The sequence below is a fragment of the Apis dorsata genome, unplaced genomic scaffold (genome assembly GCF_000469605.1).
Source record: "Apis dorsata unplaced genomic scaffold, Apis dorsata 1.3 scaffold_1026, whole genome shotgun sequence".
In the NCBI taxonomy this organism is placed as follows: Eukaryota; Metazoa; Arthropoda; class Insecta; order Hymenoptera; family Apidae; genus Apis; species Apis dorsata.
The window spans coordinates 168,694-180,656 of record NW_006264125.1 but is presented as its reverse complement, the minus strand read 5'-3'; the positions used below and the strand labels follow the sequence as shown (position 1 = coordinate 180,656).

Sequence of the window (11,963 nt, the reverse complement as noted above, 5' to 3'; positions counted from 1 at the left end):
ATCAACTAAAAATAGAGAATGTTCAGAGACTTGAAAATCTGACTTTGTATTACATGAAATTCAATTGACAATAAAAAAAAAGTATTAAAATTAAATTAATTATTATTTATAATTTTTCTTCGTTGGTTTATACATATTTTTCAAAATCATTATCAAATTTAATATAAAATAATATAAGAGAAGAGGAATAATTAAGACAAAATTTAATAAAACTCAACAAATAAAAGAGTATTAAAAGTACTTACTAGAAAATATCAAAAAAATCAATGAGAACCATGGACCTCGAATAGAAGTAATATTAACATAAGATGACGATAAAGAACAAGCAAGCAAGGGCGAAAGAAAGTCTATATATAATTTAACGACGTAAACCAAGGGAGGAGTGTCATTTTTTTCTTGTGCAGTATGGCTGTAGCACGATATGGGTGGATTCGTTTTCACTGAAGCTTCTGTGTGCATCCCACTTACCCCACCATTTTCGCGCATTAGCTCATGATAGCTACGTAGGAAAATGTAAGGCATATACTATATAGGCAACCTTGGGTACCTACTCGTGTCACCCATTTCAGGCATTACGATCCCATTTCTGTGGCTATTATCCGGACTCAGATCTTAAATGCGTCTGCTGGATATTGCCTCTTCGGCCGTACCGATAAAAATTTCCATGCAAATTATCGCGAGTTACGCCCACTATCTTTTCTCTGTCTTCATCTGTCTTTCTCTCTCTCTTTCTTTCTTTTCTTTCTTTGATTTGCTGTTTTAACTATCTTCTTTTTCTTCAATCGTTTTTATTTGATTCTAATTTGATATTGAAAAGGATATCAAATGTTTGAAAGAAAACATGTAAAGTTGCAAATATCTATCTATATTTTTTTATTTGCGCATTAGATATACATTTCTAAATTTTCTAGTAATTTATTTTTCTTTGCAATTGCTAGGAACATTTGAAATATTGCTAAAGTTAATCATTATTACCAACCTAATAAATGTTAACCTATAAAACTTTATGTTTCTTTCTGTTTACATATTAATACATAATTTGTATAAAATAATAATATATAAATAAAAAAACATAAAAATTGAGTGTAATTAAGAAATTATTATATATTACAGTATATTTAAGAAATTAATTTACAAGAAAAGAAATTTAATTCAGAACAAAGAATAGATAGAAAAGCCATGACTTTTCAATTAACCAAACAATACTTGTTAGCCAAGATTATTATGATAATCCGATGTATACTACACTTTACATTCGCCACTCTCTTATTCATTGGATACAACACAGAGAATACAACATGCAGAACCAGTAATCGGCCAATCAGTTAAGTCGAGCATTGTTTCGAACAAACGCGCGAGAGCACCAGAGGGTTGTCCCTAATCCTTGCGGCCTATCGAAAATCCATGATCGAAATATATCTACTCTGTCAAACGCATGCGTACCTAGATCGGGCTACCCTTTCGTCCGACAAGGATTTTTACGGCTTTCAATCCTGTCAGAATGAAGGACGTGTCGCCTCTGGATTTGCCATCGAAATCTTTGTTATGTACTTTGCCATAAATCAGGATGCGCTTCAATCGATGGGTTATGATCCGATCACGTGGAATATATTAAATCAACGGTGGACGGTATTCTCTTGTTTTTTTTTTTTTTCATTTTATATTTTTATTCAAATTACTAAAATCTACTATTTTCTTTCGTAAAATATCATTGATTGATTAATCTCTTTATAATTAATTTCTAATTTAGAATTAATTAAAAATTTAATTGATTCACTATGAATGAAAATCATTCCTCATATAATTGTTTTAGTGAAAGAAAAGTATTTATATTATTCCTTAATAAAGTAAGTATTAATAGTAGTAAGTAAAATAATAATTGCAAAAAGAATATTAAAAACTAAATCGAAAGAATATTAATAATGAATAAATCTAACCTTATATCTTCATAGAAATTATATTAAATTATATTATATAAAGGAAAGAACTTATATTATTTCTTAGAGAAATAAGTGTGATAATAGTCGTGAAGAAAAATCGGAAAAATATTAATAATGTATAGACTTAACCTTACATCTTTGCTCTCATGGTTGAGTTTTCACCGTGGTTTCGAACCCTTTGTTCTAGTATGGGTCACGTGCCGTCGTTGATGGGAGAACTATCGTCCATGGTCGGTAACGTGGGATTACTGTGGCCAATAATTTTCCGGGGTCGAATTTGTTTGATATACTATATCCATTGTATGATCCATAGAAAGAGGCTTCCCACTCTCTATTGTGGCCACGACGGTTGAGGGGTTGAGCAAAACAGAGACAAGAAGAAGATAGAAAAGGGAGTAAAAGAGAGACGGTCGAACGACAGAAACGCAAAAGGGTGGTTTTGCCCAGACTCACAAGTGGCAGCTTTTAATCTCTTCCAGGGATATCTCAACTCAAGTCTGAATTGTACCTCGTTACCAACGGTTTAATTGCTTGTTAATGGATAATCGAAGTATTTTACGAATTGGCTCCGGGAATACTAACCATCGACTTCATGATGAAACATTTAATTTTGCTAGAATTTTGTAACTTCGATTGAATAAATCGTTTTATCAAATAATTAATTAACTTAATAATTACTATATCTCTTTTTAAGGGAAAATAATCATGTTATATTTTCTTTTTCAGAATTAATTGATAACAAATCATATCCATTGAAAATATCAACCTAATGGAAGATATAAAACTACAGACACAAAAGTAAATATTTAATAGTCTGCTCTAAATAATAGAAGAGACACAAGGTGGGAGGTTACGGTGCTAATTGACCGATCAATCTTCATTAGAAAACGGCTTAATTACAGTACAAGCTCTCTCTCTCAGAAACTCCTCTCCGTCGTAGCCATCGTTTCCTTCACCTCCTTTCTTCCGGTGCCCTGGAAAGTTTAATAATTCCGAAACCTTGGTGAGATATAAATCACAGAGGTACCTCTCTCGATGCCGTCCTCCTTTTCCCTCTGCCTTTCTCTCCGCTATGGCCATAATTCGAAAAACTTTCGAGGGAACAAAAGTGAGGACTTTTGTTCCAAGTTTTAGTCCTTCATCTCACTCCTCGTTCGTGAGGGCGCTGTGTTTGCGGAGCGACGCCCCGACAGTGTTTTGTTCGCTTTGTCTCTTTTTCCTGTTAGGTATACAATGCCGTAACTGCCTGGACCATCTCTTCGCGTACCTCCTTCGCGTCCAACCACGAAAGATTCCAAGTTTCTCTCCTTTCCTCCTTTTACCATCTCGCTCTTCTTTGATTCTTGATCTTCCTTTTTCTATCTCATTCTTTCTTCACTTTATTATTTCTCTTCCTCCGTCACCAGGAGAAGACGAGATAAAGTACGTATACGCAAAACATCGAGGGTCTCGCGGCGTTTTGTTGGGTAAAAGAAGGATAGGAAGAGAACAAAATGGAACGGAGTACCGCCCACGCATACAGAAGAAAGACCGGTGAACAAGTTCATTCCGATTCTTCTATACCTTCTCTACCTCTTAGTGGGACCATTAAATCTTCGTTGAACAGATCGGTTAACCATTCGATCCTTACGTAATGATTAATAGTACATAAATACAATATATTGGTTTCTTTTCTAATTTATCAAGTTTAATTGATATGATATTGCAAATGAATCCTATTGATCAATTAATTTTGAAAGCTGTATATGTATTTTTATTAATACACTTCCATATCAAATGTTATTCAATGAGTATAATAAAATATTTCATAACGTAATTGAGATGGAGATTAATCGAAATATTAGGTACCAATCTGACTAATATTGAAAATAACTTCAAATGGGATTATATGCGTTTCTATTGACTTCAAACGAAATTTTCGGATAGGAATAGCGACCAACGTTAAATTAGAGACTCGAAAGCGATCCGACCTAATTAATTTATTCGCATGTGGAGAACGCATCGTTATTGATTGATTAGCAGACGCGGCCTAAACCGCGGAATAATTTTCATTTCACATATAGGGGGAAATACTCAGACACGACATGTTCGTTTTTACCGACCGAACCCGACGCGGACGAATCTTTTTTCGTTTTTCGGCGCGCGAAACCGTGGCGCAAAGGAAGAAGAAGGGGAGAGACGTAGTAGAGTATGATGACAGCGGAAAGACACGACCACCATAGAGAGAATGTCGATCTCGTTTTTGCGAACGGTTGGAAGACACGCGGAATGGACGTTTGTCGATATCGTTTACACGAACGACACGTACGTATAAGTTACGATGATGTGAGGCAGATCCATTAGACTATGCAATTGTCCACGTATTGCATTGTCAGCCACCATAGAGATTTCTATTCAGAAATCGCGGAAGTCCCCGGATGCATTGACGAGAGGTAGAGGATGATCGAGGACCGCTCTTGTTGCGAGAAGGAAAGAGACACGAGAGAGACGGAATATCATGATCGACCAGGATACTGGTTACTCGTATTTCCCTTTTTTCTCCTAATTGTCATGCCTGATATTCGTTTCTACAGAAATCAAGAATCTTTTCTACTGTGCATATATTAGAAATTGTCAGAAATTTTATTTTAATTGACATTACGTACGTATATATAAATAAATTTATATAATTAAAACGTTTTAATTTCAAATAGATAACATTCATGTATCATTAGTAACATAACCTAAAATTATCGACACGATTAATTTATTATATATATCATATATTCTTATTTAGATTACTATAAAACTAATTCGATTTCTTAGAAAAACCATCTCTTTCATTCATCAATTTTTCTACATTGATGAAATCGTAACAAGATTCTTCGAATAATCGAACAAAAGCTTTCGGTCCCCTAATTAACCCAGTTCAAAGATCCCGTGTCGGTGAAATGAATCTTTGTTACGCCCCGATTCGCTTCTGTGGAAACACACGCACGCCGCTTGATCGAGGGTGAACACGGGTTTGAATAAAAAGCTTTTTACATGACCAGGAGAAATAAAAGAGCGCGCGTGAGAGGAAAGGAAGAAAAATCTCGGATTTCCCGTTCTGCTACGCGCCCTTGTCTTTTGCCCTCTCGAGTTTCCTGGATCGTTCTTACCACGCCCAGCAATTTGCCTTGTGCTACAACTTTGCGATCGATTATTCCTCGATTATGGTGTAACGAGATATCCAATCGTAATATCTACGTGGTACACACGGCCATTATTCGATTGGGAAACCAATATTTTCTTACGTTTTGTTAATATCCCGATTTCCATGTACCTGTGGGCCTATCGTGAAACAATTATATCCTCCCTACATCATTTCAAGTTACACAATGTACGAGTATTGTATGATTACAACCAATGATTGACAAGGAAAGGATACGAAGGATTGAAACGCACAAAAGCTTAAGTAAACTTTCCATGGTTTCAAAAATAAATAAGTATTCAAAGAATACTTATTTTTAAATCAATTTGTATTCAAATATGATTTATTTTCAGGGAGAATTTAAAAAAATAGATTTGATTGAGATATTTTAAAAAAATTTGGAGGTTATGTCACGTGATTTTTATGTATGATTTATTGTTATATGATACTTTTTATGAAATGATAATTATTTAAAAATAATCTGCTCATTCTGATCGATTTTGAAATATTATAGAGAACAAAATTTTAAATAATTTTTCCTCATACATATAATCGCCATTTAAATTTAGTTTTCGAGATATATACAAAATATTTTTGCTGTAAGTATATTAGATTTTATCTATATTCATATGCATTAATGATATCGCTTTTCTATATTATATAAACTATTTTTATATATCGATTGGCACACAATATTTAATGAATGAATTAATATATTTTATATATTATATAGATAAAAAAAAATTATTCATATAATGTTTATCTTGTCAATATATAAAATCATAATATTAAGATAAAATATTCGTGGACTGTTATTTAAACTGTATAAGAAATAGAATGTTTGTAAAAAATTAAATGATTAATATATTATAAAAATCAGACATAATTGTTTTGAGAAGAATAGGGTGTATTTTATTAATCACAGCGGTTGTCATCTCGTGTCCTTTCAAACAATAACGAGAGGACAATGACTAGTTTGAAATTCGCGAACAAAGCGGGTGTAGACATATTCAAATGGCACTTATAATGGTACTTATAAAAGGAACCATGCTTAAAACCGTACCTGTATCCCCTACAAATATACCTGGTATAAACGGTGGGTACGATTGCAAAATCCTTTCACCAATTGGATTCATTGTATGGTTGATCCAGTACAACGCGTCTATTCTGTTCGATAACCACAAATCGTGCAAAGCCACGCTTCGGGCACTACTTTCTATTATCCGTTACCACTTTCTTTCTTTCTTTTTTTTTTTTTTATTCTTTTCTCATATAGATTAAATGCTAATTCGATAAGAAATTTTTTATTTTCTTTATTCTTAAAATTGGATAAGATATCTGCCTATTTATAAAAATATTATTCTTTTCTTAAAACATTTATACTATTTTATTTATTTATTAAAATTATCTTAAAAATCAAATACAATTATTTGCATCGCAATAATTTCTAATTTTAATTAATCGGTCTAAGTTTCTAGATTTACATTTGCTTATCATCATATTCATCTTAATTTTAGTAATTAATTAATTTTCAATAATTAATTCCCAAAGAAAAGTTTATCGAAAAGTTTCATATTCAATATTAAGTTAAACTAACAGATTTATCTTTTATTTACAGTTCTCTATCCGGGATCCATGAATTTTCTATCTAAATGGAACATTTATACGAAGCATCGGTGGTTTTATTTAAATACCCGAGAAGAATTCAGTGGCCAAAAAATCGGCGAACCGTAAAGAAAGATTCACGGATAAAAAGGGGATCCGTTTGATCGCGGACCAGCGCTTGAAGCGTGGTGAAAAACCAGTCCCGACCGTATCACTCCGTTTCTTTGGTCAGGATCGGGCCAAACAATTAAACTCGAATGAGAAAATCTCTTTTGATGACGATGCACCGCGATGAACGCACGACGGACATATTAGTATAATAAGCGACGATCTGTGTACGCATATATAGATTATGGCAACAAAGAGGACGAATGAAAGAAACGACAGAGATAGCAGTAGCAATGATGAAAAGAATTAGGTAATGGGAAGGTGGGGAAATGCACAATTTTAATGTGTACCCAGGTGGTAGTGAACAGAACCATGCAACTCCACGGTAAATTATTTCATATCTCCTGGCCTATTGCATATCTTTATGATCTAAAAACTTCAAACTGAGCGATTAATCTGAAAAGAATTTTCTAGATTATTTCTTGTGATCATCCCGATAGGTATTTGATTGCTTTTTATAATAGATAGATATAATAGATATAAGCGATAGATGAAGTTAAATATGAATTTTTTATATTTAAATTTTATTCCATTATAATTTAGCGTTCGTTTGAATATTTGAATTATATTAAACCAATGTTTTTATTTTAATCAAATGAACGTTATTTTATTTTTATGTTCTTTCAAAATTACTTAATTACTTGATTATTGTTTTATATATTTTTTTTTATTAAAATTTTAATAGATAATTCTATTATCATTTAATTTATTGTTTAAGATAAAGATCACTTAAGAAAAGAGCATTGAACTTGATTCAAGGAATTCAGAAAACATAAAACAAAAATTTTCTTTACTTCTTTTATCAAGTTCATTCAAGCTTTTTCATTTAAATAACGAACTTCTAATCGTTTTCATCTAAAAATATTAGTTTTAATAACAAAGAAATTAAAAAGAACATAACAATAATTGTTAGTATCATGTTTGCTAAACAATTATCGTTCAATTCAATTCTCTAGTCGCTGAGATCAATCTTTTACAGGATTATCAAATGCGTTTAAATGCGGTTTCCTTAGATGTACAGATATACACGCCACCACATTGCGTATGAGTGTGGCGACGAGAAGAACCAATTGGTCTGCGATCACGAACACACATGCACATATACAAACTACGGAAGGAAGCAAGAGCGGAAAAAGTGAAGAAATGAGAGGGATAAGGAAAGCAGATCGAAGGAAGGAGGAAGGGAATCCAATATAACTGCACACACGTTTATAGGGTCGATGGGAATATATTGGAGCGGATATTGAAATACTTGTTGGTAGTTTGAGTCGAAGGCGAGAGATGCCTTTCTCGATGCCATCTTGATTGCGCAATCGAGGCATCGGTCCACGAGTACAGAATTTAACGATAAAGATCGTACGGATTATAGAATCCTAGACGGGGAACAAAGTCCCCTTCCTACCTATCCTCCTTTCCCAGGTTTTGTGCCTTTATCGGTATTATGAACCTCAACTTCTTGTTGTTTGCCACATCATTTCCTTAAACGAGATGTTATGTTACAATTACATTTGGCAATCTAACTTCGTCATATATTTTTAAAAATATATTTTGTTTATATTGTAAATAAGTAATATGGATTCTATTCACTTATTTATTTCATAATTATTTAAACAAAAGATAAGATTAAATTTTTTTCGAAAAACATATTGAATTACATTACAAAAATGTCGATTATCGAAAATATAACAGAAAATTGCAAGTAATGTTATAAAAAATATACTATTAAATGTTTGCATCTTTGATCTACGAACGTTCTGTTTTTTAATATTTCATATTTTGTTCTTTTTTAATTAAATTTTTATAGAATTTTTATCGATCTGTTATGTAATTAAATGACCTCATGCACAGAAATCTTTCATCTACGGTGAAAAGAAATTTTAATAAAAAAGATTCCGAATCGTTAATACATACTTGTATAATTTTTTACATTTTATTTCAATAAATAAGAAAAACAACTTGAATCAATGAAAATATTAATAAGAGAAAAAAAAACTTACATATAATAGTTATTTTTTATTTTACAATATTGAAACAAAATATAAAAGAATTAAAACTATTCAATTTTGTTAAATATTAATTATACATAATTAACGCAAATTTACAACTTTAAATTATTTATTGATGATTATTTATTGATGAGACTTCTAAGGTATATAATAATTGTATTATCTATTCAAAAAGTTGAATAAGTAAGATCAAAACAAAAATTGAAAAAGAAAAATAACATTTGAATGATCTTTTACAGTTTCAAAATCATTGAATTTCTATATTATAAAAATAAAGAGAGATTAAGGGAGAAGATAGAATTCTCAAGCGCGACCGATTCTGTCGAACGGAAATGCAATTCGGAGCGGCGCCGGCAGTCGAGTCTCAGCTCGAGTCGACAGATAGATAGAGTCAAGATTCAATTAGCTCTAGCTGTCAACTGCATGATACTCGTCGATTCAATACACCTTCTCGTTCATGTGCCCGCGCACATGCTTCTTTTCGTGCGTGTGTAACTGCGTGAGCGTGCGCGCGAAAGCGTACGTCAGTTCGCGTTTCGCGTTTAGCCTCGTAACGTTTTCGATGCCTGAATACTTTTGTACGTGTATGCATATGTGTGTCATCGTTTACATACACGTATATATTTGATCATGTGAATGAGCTTAGTACACGCGTGCATGCTGAAAATTACCCGATCGGGCAAATCGTGAATTTTGGAAATGATTTTACGATCGCGGAGTACGAGGGAGTACATAAATTTTCGACGAGCTCGATTGCACCGAATAATGAGATAGACCATCTGTCCTAATAGAAGCACTGCTGATATTCATATTTCCGATTCATAATATTAAACATAAAAAGTGTTCTAACTAAATATATATCTAATTAGTTTCGATTTCAAGATATATATAAATGACTAGTCGAATAAATTAATTAAAATTATGCTGTATATAAAATATTCATTATATTCAATTCATCTACAGAAATTGTTACTTATATATATATAATAAATGTAAACATCAGAGCGTCGAATATAGACATTAAGCAACATAAATAAATTGAATTCGTTTATTTTTCATAAGCTTTCGATTAATAATTATTTTTTAAGTCCGATTAATATTGTCTCTTTTCAATCTTTCATTTTCTTCCTTCGATGAAATATGCGATTAATAGATTTTAACATGATTTTAATTGATCATTTATACAAAAAGACTTGGATCCGCTTTTGAATAGCTGTTTTGAATATATGAAAGAATACCCATGGAAATCTGTGGTAACCGATGTGCGTGTAGGTGATGTAGGTATCACTTATCCAAGAGCGGGGCGATATCAGCCATTTTCAATTTATTTCAAGGGCCTTTTCGTGGCGGAGGAAAGAAGGGTGCCACGACTGTCGACAGAGAGATACCTATACAAACGACCTTCGACTTCTCTGCTTCCGACCATCTCCGATAATCGTAACCAATAGTCGTTTCGTTCACGATATTATGGAATTAAAATTATTTCGATTCAAATACGATCGAATATTTTCTTGTTTGGTGTTTGTGATTATAAATGACATATTAACGTTATCATACGTAATGATCAATGCATCGATATTATTTTATATACTTTTATCATGTTTTAAACAATATATGGAATAATTTTTATATGAAAAAAAATATTTTATTTTAAAAGAAGTACCTTTCAATATTATTTTTGTTTATACAATAATAAAATCTTTTCAGTTAAATTTTTATATTAATGCTATTGTAATTCATAAGTTTATTTATTATAATGTAGAAATTCTCATTTTTTTTTAGACATTGACATTGCTACATTATATCTAATATATAATATATAATAATTTATTAAATTTTTTAATATAAAATTCACAGATTATAATAAAAATATAATAAAATTGTAAAAAATATCAGTATAAGTATATTTTATTTTAATTCGTTTTTAATCACTTTTTTAAAGGGTGAATGATACTTGCTTTTTGATAATATTGCAAAATGACGGTTAAGTAGCTGCACGCTTGAAAACCATTTCAAACTAGAGTACTTAAAAACCTTCCGATATTCTCATTAATTTCCTACAAATGCATCCTCGAAATATACATACAAAATATGCTGGTAAAATTAACCCGCCGCAAGTACTAAGGTAGTAATAAGTGTGAGCAAAAAAAGTCCGAGGAAAGAACCATTTCCAAATCCTCGTATACGTTTTACTTTCTATTCACATTCATATAATCGTAAAACCATAAAAATAAGCAATTTATGATTTTTTAATTCTGTAACATTAAATTTATTTAATTTATTTTTAATTAATATAGTCAACAAATATATTAAATATACCAATAATTTTTTTAACAATAGATAACGAATATAATTACATTTCATCATCATCATAAAATCAGAAGCATACAGATGAAAAAATGCATTATAAGAAATGTGAAAACAAAATGAGAGAATAAGAGCGAGTGAGAGAGAGAGAGGGCGTTGCGGCCACAGAATTATTGAACCCCATTGCAAATGTGGGAGAACAGTTAGGGGAAGGAAAAAGGGAAAGGGGGCGGAAAGAGACGTGGGAGGTGGATGGGAGCAAGAGAGTTGTAAAAATAACGCAGTTAATTAGCAGCAAACCACTTTAGCGAGCTCGAGCCCAGTGCACACACTGTAATAAGCAAAGAACAACTCACGGGCGAAAAACGCCCTCGAACGCGAGGCAACTGAAACGCGCCAAGGCCCAGACGAGCCTCTCTCTCTCTCTCTCTTTTTCTCCCTTTTTCTTTTCGTTTCTGTTTTGCTTTTCTCGCCCTTTCTTCTTTCTGCTCATGCTCCACTCCATCTTTCCGACTCGCTTTCTGTTGCGTACTGTTTCCTCCTTTACCGGCTGTTCTACCGAGTCAAGCATAAACAACAGACGTTTTAACAATTTCGCTGTTGCATACCGCTTCGAAATTCATTGTACCAGAAAAAAATGCTCCTTAACGAAGGTTTATTTGTTTCGAGATTTTCTCCGTTTAATTTGAGAATTAATTTTCTTATCCTATAATTTGTTACTTTTTTCATAAAAATAACAAATATAGAATATTTTAATTGCCAATT

The 11,963-nt window shown here is 32.1% G+C and overlaps 2 long non-coding RNA genes across 2 annotated transcripts; both read left to right on the top strand.

Annotated features, from left to right (window-relative positions):
- Positions 1-1,129: 1,129 nt before the first annotated feature.
- On the top strand, positions 1,130-2,534 carry LOC116186617. Its single transcript, XR_004151635.1, has 3 exons — positions 1,130-1,629; positions 1,814-2,170; positions 2,254-2,534. It is a non-coding gene; the product is annotated as an uncharacterized LOC116186617 (long non-coding RNA).
- Positions 2,535-3,739: 1,205 nt separating this feature from the next.
- Positions 3,740-8,476, top strand: LOC102680149. Its single transcript, XR_422852.2, has 4 exons — positions 3,740-4,581; positions 4,717-5,376; positions 6,731-7,135; positions 7,899-8,476. It is a non-coding gene; the product is annotated as an uncharacterized LOC102680149 (long non-coding RNA).
- The last annotated feature ends 3,487 nt before the right edge of the window (positions 8,477-11,963 follow it).